The sequence below is a fragment of the Lactuca saligna genome, chromosome 1 (assembly GCF_052625555.1).
Source record: "Lactuca saligna cultivar CGN05327 chromosome 1, ASM5262555v1, whole genome shotgun sequence".
In the NCBI taxonomy this organism is placed as follows: Eukaryota; Viridiplantae; Streptophyta; class Magnoliopsida; order Asterales; family Asteraceae; genus Lactuca; species Lactuca saligna.
In genome coordinates this window covers 45,435,673-45,448,961 of record NC_136417.1, presented here as the reverse complement: position 1 = coordinate 45,448,961, position 13,289 = coordinate 45,435,673, and the positions used below count along the sequence as shown (strand labels likewise).

The 13,289-nt window shown below is 36.7% G+C and overlaps 1 non-coding gene and 1 pseudogene across 1 annotated transcript; both read left to right on the top strand.

The window, feature by feature from the left end:
* Positions 1-5,061: 5,061 nt before the first annotated feature.
* LOC145005672 (calcium-binding protein PBP1 pseudogene) lies at positions 5,062-5,415 on the top strand (annotated as a pseudogene).
* Positions 5,416-5,667: 252 nt separating this feature from the next.
* On the top strand, positions 5,668-5,740 carry TRNAK-UUU (transfer RNA lysine (anticodon UUU)). Its single transcript has one exon. It is a non-coding gene; the product is annotated as a tRNA-Lys (tRNA).
* The last annotated feature ends 7,549 nt before the right edge of the window (positions 5,741-13,289 follow it).

Here is a 13,289-nt window from a genome sequence, read left to right as displayed (position 1 = left end):
GAAGCTTTATGACTATAAGGACCAAGAGAGCCTAGATCTAAAGTTGCAACTTCAGATCATGCCCAACACCTAAAATGAATTACCAACATGCTAAAATGGCCCTAATCTCAAGCATGGAGAGATCTAGTTAGAAGAAAGTTAAGTAACGAATTGTTACCTTCAAAGTGATGCTAAGATGGAGTAGAATTCGGATCCACAACTTTCCTTGCTCCAAGCTCCTTGATCTTCAATCTCTTCTCACCAAAATCCACCTTCCAAGCTTAATAACACACAAATATGGAGAGTAAATACGATTTAGGGTTTCTGAGCTCAAGGGGGCTGTAAGGGAGGCTAATGACCCTTTAAATAGGGTGCAAAACCCTGGAAATTAGGGTTTCATCCTCTAGCTCCAACTCATCGAGTTGTGTCCTCCATCTCATTGAGTTGGTCACTTAAGACACGCAGCCAAATCCGCTCTTACTCGACGAGTCAGGGCATCCGACTTGTCGAGTAGACCTTTCAAAATGAATATAACATTGTAAAGTTTATACCAGAGAGTCGTAGTGTTACAATTCTCCCCCACTTGAATTAGACTTCATCCTCGAAGTCCTCTGCGGTGAAAAACTTCGAGTAATGCTCTCGCATCTCAGTCTCCGGCTCCCAACTCCACTAATATCCCCTCCGGTGCTCTCATTGTAACTTTGCCAAATGTACCTCCTTGTTCCGTAGAACCTTCACTTTCCTCTCCAGAATGGCCACTGGCCTCTCTATGTAATTCAACCGCTCGTCGAGTTGTATGTCATGCAAAGACACCATTGCCTCCTCATCTAATACGTACTTTCACAATTGTGATACATGGAAAGTGTTGTGGATTTGACTAAGCTCCTCTAGTAGCTCTAGTTTGTATGTCACCTTTCCAACCTTGGCAATGATCCTGAACGGCCCGATGTATCGGGGACCTAATTTCCCCCTCTTCCTGAAACGGATCACACCCTTCCAGGGGGAGACCTTCAGGAGTACCATGTCACCGACCTGAAACTCCAAGTTAGATCGGCGTCTGTCAGCGTAACTCTTCTGCCAACTCTGTGCGATCTGCAACTGCTGTCTGATCCGTTGAATCCTCTTGGTAGTCTTCAGAACCACCTCGGTGCGACCCATCACCCTATAACTGACCTCACCCCAACAGAATGGGGTGCGACATCTCTGTCCATACAACAACTCATGTGACAACCTGATACTTTTCCAATCAACAAAAGTCAATTATGTTAAATAAAATTTCAAAATTTAATTATTCTATTAAGCTCAAAAAGGTTAGAAAACCATTTAAATTATATAAATAAAGTTTATATAAGTTTTCGGAACCAAAAACACTTAAAAATCTGGATTTTTCCTCGAAAAACAACTAATCTTGTTCAGCCATGCGTTTTTGGCCGAAAACCCTCGGACCGAAAAAGGATTTTGGCCGAGAACCCACTTTCTAGCCAAAAACTCAACCGATATAAAGGGTTTTCCCCGAGAACTTGTTCATTTCTCACCCTTTTCACCCGAAAACACTCTCAATTCTCTCCCAAGAACATTCATATCCTCAAGAACAGTCCTTTGAATCTTCATATTTTCACCAAGAACACCAAGAACAACCTTCATATCTTCAAGGAGCCGAAAACACCAGCAGAACCGAACACCTATTTTCGGCTGCAAACCATTTTCATAACTTATTGTATCTTCCTAGTTAACAAAAAATGTACACCATGTTGTTTTTTAAATTAAAATTGAATTTTTTTGGTGTACTTCGTGTTAAAAAATGTGGCGTTACACATAATTATGTGTTAGAACATTAGTGTTATTTATTTGTTGGTGTCAACAACCACCAACAAGTGAGACTAGAAAGTTCATTGATAATGTTTATATGTTGGAGGGTTGTTTATATAACGAGCTGCAGTTGGCTTGTCCCAAGCAAATTTAAAATTTTTGTTTGGCGTGCTTATCTTGATCGACTTCCTACTAGATGGATTTGAGTTAGAAAAAGGGTTGCGATGTCTTCCTTGTTGTGTCCTATTTGTTCAAATTCGATGGAAATTGTCAATCACGTTCTCTTGGCATTTGAAATTGCTGCTAATATTTGGAGGTGAGCGTTTAGATGGCTTGATTTTGTTATTCTGGACTGGGTGGCGGTTGTTTATATCTTCACTTGGATCGACGAGTCTCACATCAGTTCAGTGAGAAAGGAGTGTTGGAGCCCTTAGCTTTTGTGGTTATGTGGGTTGTTTTGAGGTTGCAAAATGAGTTGTTGTTTGATGATAAACCCCCTTGTCGAGACTTGTTGTTTGATAAGTATCGTAGATTTGTCATTTAATCGGTATATGAATATAAGCAATAAGGTTTTGGCTAAGTGGACTAATGGGATCCAAAATCCCTTTTTTAGTTATGTGTTTGTAACTGTTTCTTTTCTAGCCTCTTATTAATTTTAAAAAATTCATTTGTTCAATATATATATATATATATATATATATACACACACACACACACACATATATATATATATATATATATATATATATATATATATATATATAAAGAGAGAGAGAGAGAGAGAGAGAGATAGAAGCAAGTTCAAATAAAAATAGTAAATAATCTGACAACGTAAAAACACTATATTTATGTTATTATTATGTAATGAATGTTGTATATGTATGTTGTTGAAGCAATTCTAATATGAATATTAACCTTTTGATTACTCATATATTCGTTAGAATTTTATTATTCTATTAGATTTATATATGTGTATTTTTTTAGTAAATTCTATTTTTAGTTTTAACATGTGATTATTTATTTATTCATTCCTGAATAATGACATAAAATTGTAGATACAAAATTCATTACAGAATAATAACATAAAAATAATGTTTTTACGTTTCACACTATATATATATATATATATATATATATATATATATATATATATATATATATATATATATATATATATATATATATATATATATATATATATATATATATATATATATGGTACGAAATTTTTTTTGGTAGGAAGGTAAGAAGTTTTTTTTTCTATATATTTTTTTGACGAACAAAAAAAATAAATCACTAGATGATTCATTTGTAAGATGATTCACAAGAAAACATTCTTAAAAAAACATCTATATGATTCATTTTTAAGTAAATTAAGAAAAAATCCACTTTTATGACAATTTTAGTGAATAACAACAAAATCATTATATAAATGAATCGGCGAGATGTTTTTTTGAGAATTTTTTCTTGTGAATCATCTTACAAATGAATCATCTAATGATTCATTTTGTTTGTTCGTGAAAAAAATATGTAGAAAAAAAACTTGTTACATTCCTACCAAAAATTTCCTTTTTATTTGATGTTGACTCTCTCTCTCTCTCTCTCTCTCTATATATATATATATATATATATATATATATATATATATATATATATATATATATATATATATATATATATATATATATATATATATATATATATATATATATCAAAAGTGTTTAAATATTTGCATGATAGTAGAACTCTATTATTGGGGAAAAATATTTCGAACACATACATTCTCAAGAGATTTTTATTAAAAAAATATCAAAATAATAGGCATATTATAAACTTTTACATTGACAAAAAAATTTATTAATTTATTTTAGAACAACTGCATATACTCTAATTAATTATAGTTATCAAACATACCAGACCTGAATCTCCAACGATTTTGGTTATGATCATCATTTCAACATCATATATCAACAAGAGATGAAAATGGGGTACCAAATCTCCATCCATGTATCCTCATTTAAATTTCTATCCTCATTCCTCCCACCGGAAAATATAAATTAATCCCTATCCCCACCCCGCCATTGGGGATCATAGACAATCAGAGATTTTTTTTTTTATTTTTTTTTATTTTAATATGAAAACTTTTATATAAGGAAGAAATATAAATTTCAACTTTACCAACATAAAATTAAAGATTTTAAAAACTATAAAACTATTCATAGATTGCATAAAAACTTTAAAATTTTTTCTACCAAATTAAAATACATACATAAAAAATCAGGTAGAAATTTTTTTATGAATGTGATATTTGAGGTAACAATAAATAAACCAAAGATAAAAAATTATACATGAGATTAAATTAGATAAACGAATAAGAAAAAATATAATTCAAACCAAATAATTATAATGAGTTAGATTACTTGGATCAAATTTTAGGTGTTGTAAATTTTTACTATAAATATATTTTTGTTTTATTTTTATATATATTAATATCTACCGGAGTTAGGTTTTCGGTCGGGAAATAGGGGTATCATCATACTTGTTTTTTTATTTGGGCATTTCCATATTCCCGGTCAACTTAGGGATTCACCTGGCAAACCGGACACGGGTTTCTGATTCCCATCGGATACGGGGATTTTTCCATCCCTAGCAATAAGTCCTTCGGTTCTACTATTTATATAATCTCATATTTCTTGTGACTTACAACTAAGCATTATAAAATCAAAGGCGGAAATGAGAATGTATTAAATCTAAAGCTCAAATTTTACAAAAGAAAAGAAGAAAAAGAAAAAGAAAAAGAAAAAGAAAAAGAAAAAGAGAAGAAAAAAGGAAAAAAAAGAAAAAAAATATCGACTCTTTTATCCCTTTCGACGAAACCTCAAAAACATCTTAAGAATGGCATCAAAAGTCTCCATCATCATAATTCATTTAAAGTTTCCAGAAAAGGGAAAATGCTACCCACGTTGCGTACCAAACAAAGGCTTATATTAATTTAAAGCCTTCTATTTTAAGTATTGTAGTGAGGCTGAGGTAGCTTCCAGTTTTATTATGCAACTTCCAGGAAACATCATTACTGCCATGAATTTCCTCAACAAAACCAAACACAACACCAAGAAGAAATCATGATCTGTAACTTCGTTGGCATCTCCCCTACCTTCTTTCCTCGAATCCATGGCTTCTTTTTGTCTATATAAACATACACATATCTCATCTTCTATTCCACGATTAACTTTGCCTATACTATATATATAGTACTCTGAAGAAAAATAACTCATGGGTTTGAAATCTGGAAACTTTGTTGTTGAATTCGAGGATCATTTCCCATCCATGGTGGAAAAGTTGGGTGCCGAAGGATTTATGAACGAACTGTACAAAGGGTTTGAGTTATTGGAGGACAGAGACACGAAAGGGTTCATAACATTTGATAGCTTGAAGAGGAACGCATCTTCGCTGGGGTTGCAGAAGATGAACGACAGTGAACTGAGATATATGGTAAGAGAAGGTGATGTTGATGGAGATGGCAAGTTGAGTGAGATGGAGTTTTATGTTCTTATGTTTAGATTGAGCCCTGGGTTAATGGAAGGATCGCTTAGATGGTTGGAAATTGCTGTTTTAAATGAACTTTAATGTAGTTTTACTCTTAAATTTTTTAATATATTCTATATATAACATGGTGCTAATTATTTATTATGGTGTTGCAAGATATATATACATGTCTTCATGTACCAAACTTTTTGTACATTAAAACATTCATCAATAAGTCGGTTCGTAGTTAAGATAACAAAGATAAGGCTTCAACTACAAACAGACACGTATGCCTCTACTTATTTCCAAGTCTTTTTCGGTATAAAAATCTTGATCTATATATTCAAGCAATTAGCCGTTCTAGCTCAGTTGGTAGAGCGCGTGGCTTTTAACCACGTGGTCGTGGGTTCGAGTCCCACGGATGGCGCTTTTTTCAGTTTTGGCTTAAATTTTTTTTTCTTGTTTTTATTTAATAGAAAGGTATTTCATATGTCATTATTGAATATAAAATATTACATTTGTTAATTTTAATTTTTAAATATAATATTATTATAGTAAGTTTTGTTTTTTATTCACTAAAATCAATCCAAAGAAAAAAAAGTTGATATTTTAATCTAAAATCAATCACCTTCTTTGTAAAGCTAGATGTATTGCAAATGTGGTGTCTATTTTGTAACGCTTATTGTTTGCCCATATTTTATATGTACTCTTGTGTGTTTGAAAAGTTGTTGAACATGATCGTACGGGCGAGCATTTGACCCGATGGAACTGGATCTGATTAGAAAAAAAAGTTGGAACCAGGATATTCGATTCGATTCTCGGTTCTCCATTTCCCACAAAATTGGTTCTCAGTTCTTCAATACTTGTTCTAATTCAAATCGGGTTCGAAATTGAACACATCCCTAATTAAAGAGCGCACTTGTAGAATCGGAATCGGAACCAGAACTAGGGTATTGGTCTGGTCACGGTTCTCCATTTTCCACTAAATTGGTTATCAGTACTTCAGTTCTAGGTCCGGGTCTGGACTGATGCTCAGCTTACATAATCGTTGCTTATTGCTCATTCTAAATATATTAACATGTTTTTGAAAAATAACAAACCGATACAACTAAAACAAGGTCAATAAATGAGTTGAGAACATGATTTGTATTACAAGAAGGAATAAATGATATTTTAAACTTAGATTTTTAATACGGTTATAACATTCTATTGAGAAACCTAAAGATTTGAAATGATTATAGAATGTCTAAAAACAAGTATTTGGGTAAATTGGATATTTGAAAGTTTATGAAGAGTATATATGATATTTAAAAATTAGGTTGAATAAATATGATGTTTTGATTTTTAAGAAAGGTATATAAAAATTTCTCTAAAATTTAGTATTACTTTTAATAAGAAAAAAGAAAATATTACAAACTTATAGGGATAATGACTTGAAAGGGTAACGAACTTTCGACTTTTGTCACATTTAGTCACTAAACTTTTTTTCGTTATCTATTTGTTATTGAACTATTGAAACTGTTCACATTTTACCCTTATAACCGGCTGTTACCGGTCATAAGGGTAAAATGTGAACAGTTTCAAAAATTTAGTGGCAAATAGATAACGAAAAAAAGTTTAGTGACTAAATGTGAACAAAATCGAAAGTTCGTTTCCCTCTAAAAAGTTCAATGACTAAATGTGAACAAACTTCCTATTGTATTATGTTTTAGCAAAATTATTTATTTTTGTTTAATTGTAGCAACATTTGTTGATGAAGAAATCTATGAAATAAAAAAACAAAATGTAACATCCGGATTTCCAGGTATCATAATTTAAGTATTTTTCTTTTGAGTTAAGAAGAGAGACTCGACGAGTTGACGCCACAACTCGTCGAGTAAGGTCGCGACTGATGACTCGGATTAATGAATGGACTCGACAAGTCGGTGAGGCGACTCGACGAGTCCGCGCTGTTGGCAAAAACCCTAAATCTTTGGGCCCGACCCATATTTAAAGGCACTTATGGCCTTCAATTGTGACTACCTTTCCCATAAGTGAGAACCCTAGTAAGCTTGAGTGTGTAGAGTGAGAGGAAGAGCTATCTTGAGCTTTTTGGTGTGATAGATCTGGACCCTTCTAGGTCCAGAAAGCTGAGAATATGAAGCTTTAGTAGAGTAAACCTTGGGGTTTGAAGTTAGGAAGCATAACCTAAACCAGCAATGTGATGAAATAAAATGATGAGAGATAGGTGATGATAGAAAGGTGATGATAATTAGGTAAATAGATGATGATGAATATGTGATGTAGGATGAAAGGAGATACCATAACCTTAACCAACAATGTGACGATGTAGTAATCTACCAGAGTATAGATGGCGACCACGGACTATTCTAGACAACCCAGTGGAAACACCAGCAGGCCCATAACCTGTAGGTGATGAATTACGATTTTCAGGCGATGTTGTAACTACGTATTCATGCGATGATACTCTAACCCCTTACTATGAATTACGAGTTCACATGATGTTGTAAATACATATTCATGGGATGTCACAAATTTCGCATGTCAAACCAATGGTCATAATTGATATCAGTGAGAATGGTTCATTTTTTTGTAAAACCAAAATCAGATTGGAAATTTTGATTTTTTATTTTGGAAAATGTCAAACCATTGGTTTTTTATTTCGGTTTTGGTTTTTTGTTTTTTTTAAATATATTTTCAGGGTTTTGTTTTTTGTTTTTTTTTTTTTTTTTTTTTTTTTTTTTTTTTTTTTTATTTTATTTCATAGATTTCTTCATCAATAAATGTTGCTACAATTTAACAAAAATAAATAATTTGGTAAAACATAATATAAGAGAAAGTTTGTTCACATTTAGTCATTGAACTTTTTAGAGGGAAACGAACTTTCGATTTTGTTCATATTTAGTCACTAAACTTTTTTTCGTTATCTATTTGCCATTGAACTATTGAAACTGTTCACATTTTACCCTTATAACATCCCAAACTTATATGAGATAAAGAAGAAGAAAATTATGGAAACCGATTGTTTTCTCTGTGTATTGGATGACATAATTATAAGATAGAAATTAAATTGTTTGTATAGTTGGATTTCTATGAAAAATAACCAAAAAGTTGTGGCAACAAATATTATTGATTATTTGTGATATCATTATCATTAGCTATTTTATATAATTAAAATTAATGTGTGTTAAATTGGAATTTATAATTGTAATCTAACATGTGCAAGTTAAGTGTGCAGAGTGTAAACTTGGATATAACATGAGTTTGAGTCATAACATAAAGAAAGGTGGGTGTCAACCTTTACACAATTTTAGACTTGGAATGAAGTGGATAACATTAGAATAAAGGTAGCTGGAAAAACATACAAAATGGAGTTAGCTCGAATGTAACTTACACTGCCAGGTAGCCAAAGTTGCTTGTGATAACTGTGGTCAAACAATTCAAGTTTTTTGGGCAATTTCTTAAGAAACCATTTTTCAACACAATTATCGACAATATTATCCAATTGTTGGGTCAATGGGTATATACACTCATTTATCATTTATTTTTAACTCTCTTACGAAACTAATCGAACAATCCATATACTCTCTCTAGAACTTTGTTTTCTATTTTGTGCCTGAAACACCAAGTGTCCTGCACGATATTTCAGATTAAATTTGTTATTAACATAGACATATGAAAGAAATATCAATATATACGAACATTGAACTACACGATCCGTGAGGTATCCACATATATGGTTACTAAACTTTGTTTCCTACCCTATTCGCTAACAAACATATCTTTAAAATAAATATAACTAGAGCTATTAACTAAAATGATGATAAAAGTTGAGTTCATTATTGGTTGTTTGTATCAAGAGTTGCATTCATAAAAATCCATAATGAATATCACAAACAATTGGCGTGAACAAATTACCATAAATAGATTGGCATTGGACCAAATCCAATGTCTCTTTTAATCAACTTCCCCGGTGATTATGTGTGTTTATTTTTAATTTTTGATGTGTGTTGTTGTATGTGTTGTTTGAATTGCAGCAATGGAAAGAGGGAGAGGTTGTTGATGCTCCTAAATCATTGACATAATTGCAAAAATGGTCCCTGTGTTATGCATTTTTTTGGGGTTTTAATCCAAACCTCAACTTTTTTGGATTAATAGTCCTTTTGAGCTAGTTTACATGTAGTTTTGGTCCCTCAGTAAACTGAAATGACTGTAATACCCTTGGGGTATTTATTTTTTATTTTTTCTTTGATTTTTCTTAAACATAATATCTATTTATTAATTTTAATAATAAAAAGGGCCCACTTCCCTCTCTCTCTCTCTCTCTCTCTCTCTCTCTCTCATACCTCACCGGACCAACATTTCTCTTCCTTCTTCTTCACTTATAACCAAGAACCACTGTTGCCGACCACTGGAGCAGCTCCCTCCGCCACTACACGCTGCCATGGTAAAACCCCACCACCACCGTGTTTATTTTTTCTAGTACAGCAACCCCAAACATCCTCCAAACGTCCCCGACCCTTACTTCTTCCTCCCATCGTGTCTCACGCATCGACCTCGCTTGAAGAAATGGACAGAAGCATCGGGAGTCGCCGAAGCGAGCACCACCGGTTGTGTAACAGCCCGAAATTCAGGTAGTCTTGTTTTTGGCCCTACATCTTGGTTATGTTGTTAATTTAGGGCTTTCATGATAGGCGAGTATGCTGGGCGTACAAGGTGTACGCTGCGCGTACTCGTACGCCTCATTTGGACGCCTTCACCCTCAGGTACGTTGGGCGTACCCAAGGTTACGCATGGCGTAACTTGCCCAGATCTAAAAACCCTAATTCCTTTGGAGGGCTATAAAAGGAATGTGTGGCTGGACTTCTCAGCGACCATCCCTCAGAGTGAAACCCTAAATAGAGTGTACCTTCGTTCTTAAGCCTTTTGGTGTATATTCTAAGCTTGGTGGTGCCATTCCAAGGTTGCAAAGGAGAAGTAGAACTCATTGGAAAGGCTAGAAGTGGTGTTCAAGTGTAGATCTGAGCTTTGCAAGGGTTAAAGCTTCATTATCAGGTAAAAAGTTCGGATCTTGTCATTTGGTTCATGTTATTTGCTTCAAGCCCGATTTTATTTGTCAAGAAAAAAGATGGTTCACACCGGATGTGTATCAATTACCGGGAGTTGAACAAGTTGACGGTTCAGAACCGGTATCCGTTACCTAGGATCGATGATCTGTTCGATCAGTTGCAGGGGGCATCTTGGTTCTCCAAGATAGACTTGAGGTTGGGTTATCATCAGATGAGGGTTCGGGATGAAGATATTCAGAAGACTGCATTCAGAACTCGTTATGGACATTATGAGTTTGTGGTGATGCCTTTTGGGCTCACCAATGCCCCGGCTGCGTTCATGGATCTTATGAACCGGGTGTGCATGCCGATGCTGGATCGGTCGGTGATCGTATTCATTGATGATATCTTGGTATATTCGAGGTCTACGGAGCAGCATGAGGAGCATTTGAGGGAAATTCTTGGGGTATTGAGATCGGAGAGGCTGTATGCCAAATTCTCCAAGTGTGATTTCTGGTTATGAGAGGTCCAGTTCCTTGGGCACCTTGTTAACCAGAAAGGGATATTGGTCGATCCGGCCAAGATTGAGGCGGTGTTGAGATGGGAGGTGCCGAGATCGCCCACTGAGATCAGGAGTTTTCTGGGATTGGCCGGCTATTATCGGAGGTTTATCAAGGATTTCTCCAAGATCTCCGTGCCACTTACTAAGATGACCCGGAAGGGTGTTGCATTTTCGTGGGGACCGGAGCAGCAATCCTCATTCGAGACTCTTCGTCAGAAATTGTGCGAGGCCCCGGTGCTTGCACTCCCGGAAGGGATGGAGGACTTTGTGGTATACTGTGATGCATCTATATCGAGTTTAGGGGAGGTGCTTATGCAGAGGGGACACGTTATAGCGTATGCTTCGAGGCAGTTGAAGCCTCATGAGTCAAGATATCCCACCCACGACCTGGAATTGGGGGCTGTGGTGTTTGCCCTCAAGATCTGGCGGCATTATCTTTATGGGGTTCGGTGTACCATCTACACGGACCACTAGAGTCTGAAGTACTTGATGGATCAGCCAAATCTGAATATGCGACAGAGGAGATGGTTGGATGTGGTGAAGGATTATGATTGTGAGATTTTGTACCACCCGGACAAGGCCAATGTGGTGGCCGATGCGTTGATCCGTAGGGTGGAAAGCGCCCCGATCCGAGATATTTGTATGAGGTTGACGGTGATGACCCCGATTTTGGATACCATTCGTGGAGCTCAGGCTGAGGCTGCAAGACCAGAAAACCAGAAGAGGGAGCGAGTTGTCGGTCAGGTATTAGGATTCGTTACGGATGGTCGAGGGCTTATGACATTTCAGGGTCGGATTTGGGTACCGTTTGTGGGCGGTACGCGTACTATTTTGATGGAGGAAGCGCATCGATTGAAATTCTCTATTCATCCCGGGGCTACAAAAATGTATTTGGACCTAAGAAAGAAGTATTGGTGGCCCTATATGAAAATGGATGTTGCATGGTTTGTTGAGGGGTGCCTAACTTGTCGACAGGTTAAGGCCGAGCACCAGCATCCGCACGGTAAATTGCAGCCGCTAGAGATTCCCGAATGGAAGTGGGAGCAGATTACCATGATTTTATCACCAAATTTCCGCGGACTGCGAGGGGAGTCGATGCAATTTGGGTGATCGTGGATAGATTGACGAAGAGTGCTCATTTTCTAGCCATTAGCGAGAGCTCTTCTGCGGAGAAGTTGGCGGAATTATACATGAGGGAGGTGGTATCGCGGCATGGGGTTCCGATGTCGATTGTTTCAGATCGGGATGTGCATTTTACTTCCAGGTTTTAAAAGAAGTTTCATGAGGAGTTGGGTACGAGACTGCATTTCAGTACCGCATACCACCCGCAGACGGACGGACAGAGCGAGCGGACGATTCAAACGCTTGAGGATATGCTCCGAGCATGTTTTTTGGATTTTGGAGGGAGCTGGGACACCTATCTACCTTTAGCAGAGTTTTCGTACAACAACAGCCATCATTCGAGCATTGGTATGCCACCCTTTGAGTTGTTGTATGGGCGGAGGTGTCGCACCCCCATCTGCTGGGGAGAGGTGGGGCAGCAGGTGATGGGTAGCATGGAGATTGTACTCCAGACGACCGAGCAGATTCAGCAAGTCAGGCAGAGGTTGTTGACCGCGCAGAGTCGCCAGAAGAGTTATGCGGACAAGCGTCGGTCCGAGCTTGAGTTTCAGGTTGGTGATCTTGTGCTCCTAAAGGTCTCTCCTTGGAAAGGAGTGATACGATTTAGGAAGAGAGGCAAGTTGGGACCCCGATATATTGGACCCTTCAGGGTAATTGCTAGGGTATGCCGGGTAGCCTACCGGTTGGATCTACCTGCTAAGTTGGGGCAAATCCATGATACCTTTCATGTCTCGCAGTTGAGGAAATGTATTGCCGACGAGTCGGCAGTGGTGCCATTAGATGATATTCAGGTGGATGCAGGTCTGAAGTATGTGGAGAGACCAGTAGCGATCAGGGATCGGAAAGTTTAGGTTCTGAGGAACAAGGAAGTAACCCTGGTACAAGTGCAGTGGCAACATCGGAAGGGGTCCAAGATGACATGGGAGTCTGAGTCCGATATGCGGGATCAATATCCAGAGTTGTTTTCAGTATGAGACTTCGGGGGCGAAGTCTGGTTCTAGTGGGGGAGAATTGTCACAGCCCAAAATTCAGGTATTCTTCTTTTTGGCCCTGCATCTTGGTTATGTTGTTAATTTAGGGCTTTCATGATAGGCGAGTAAGCTGGGCGTACAAGCTGTACGCTGCGCGTACTCGCGCGCCTCATTTGGATGCGTTCACCCTCAGGTACGCTGGGTGTACCCAACGTTACGCATGGCGTAACTTGCCCAGATCTAAAAACCTTAATTCCTTTGGAGGGTTATAAA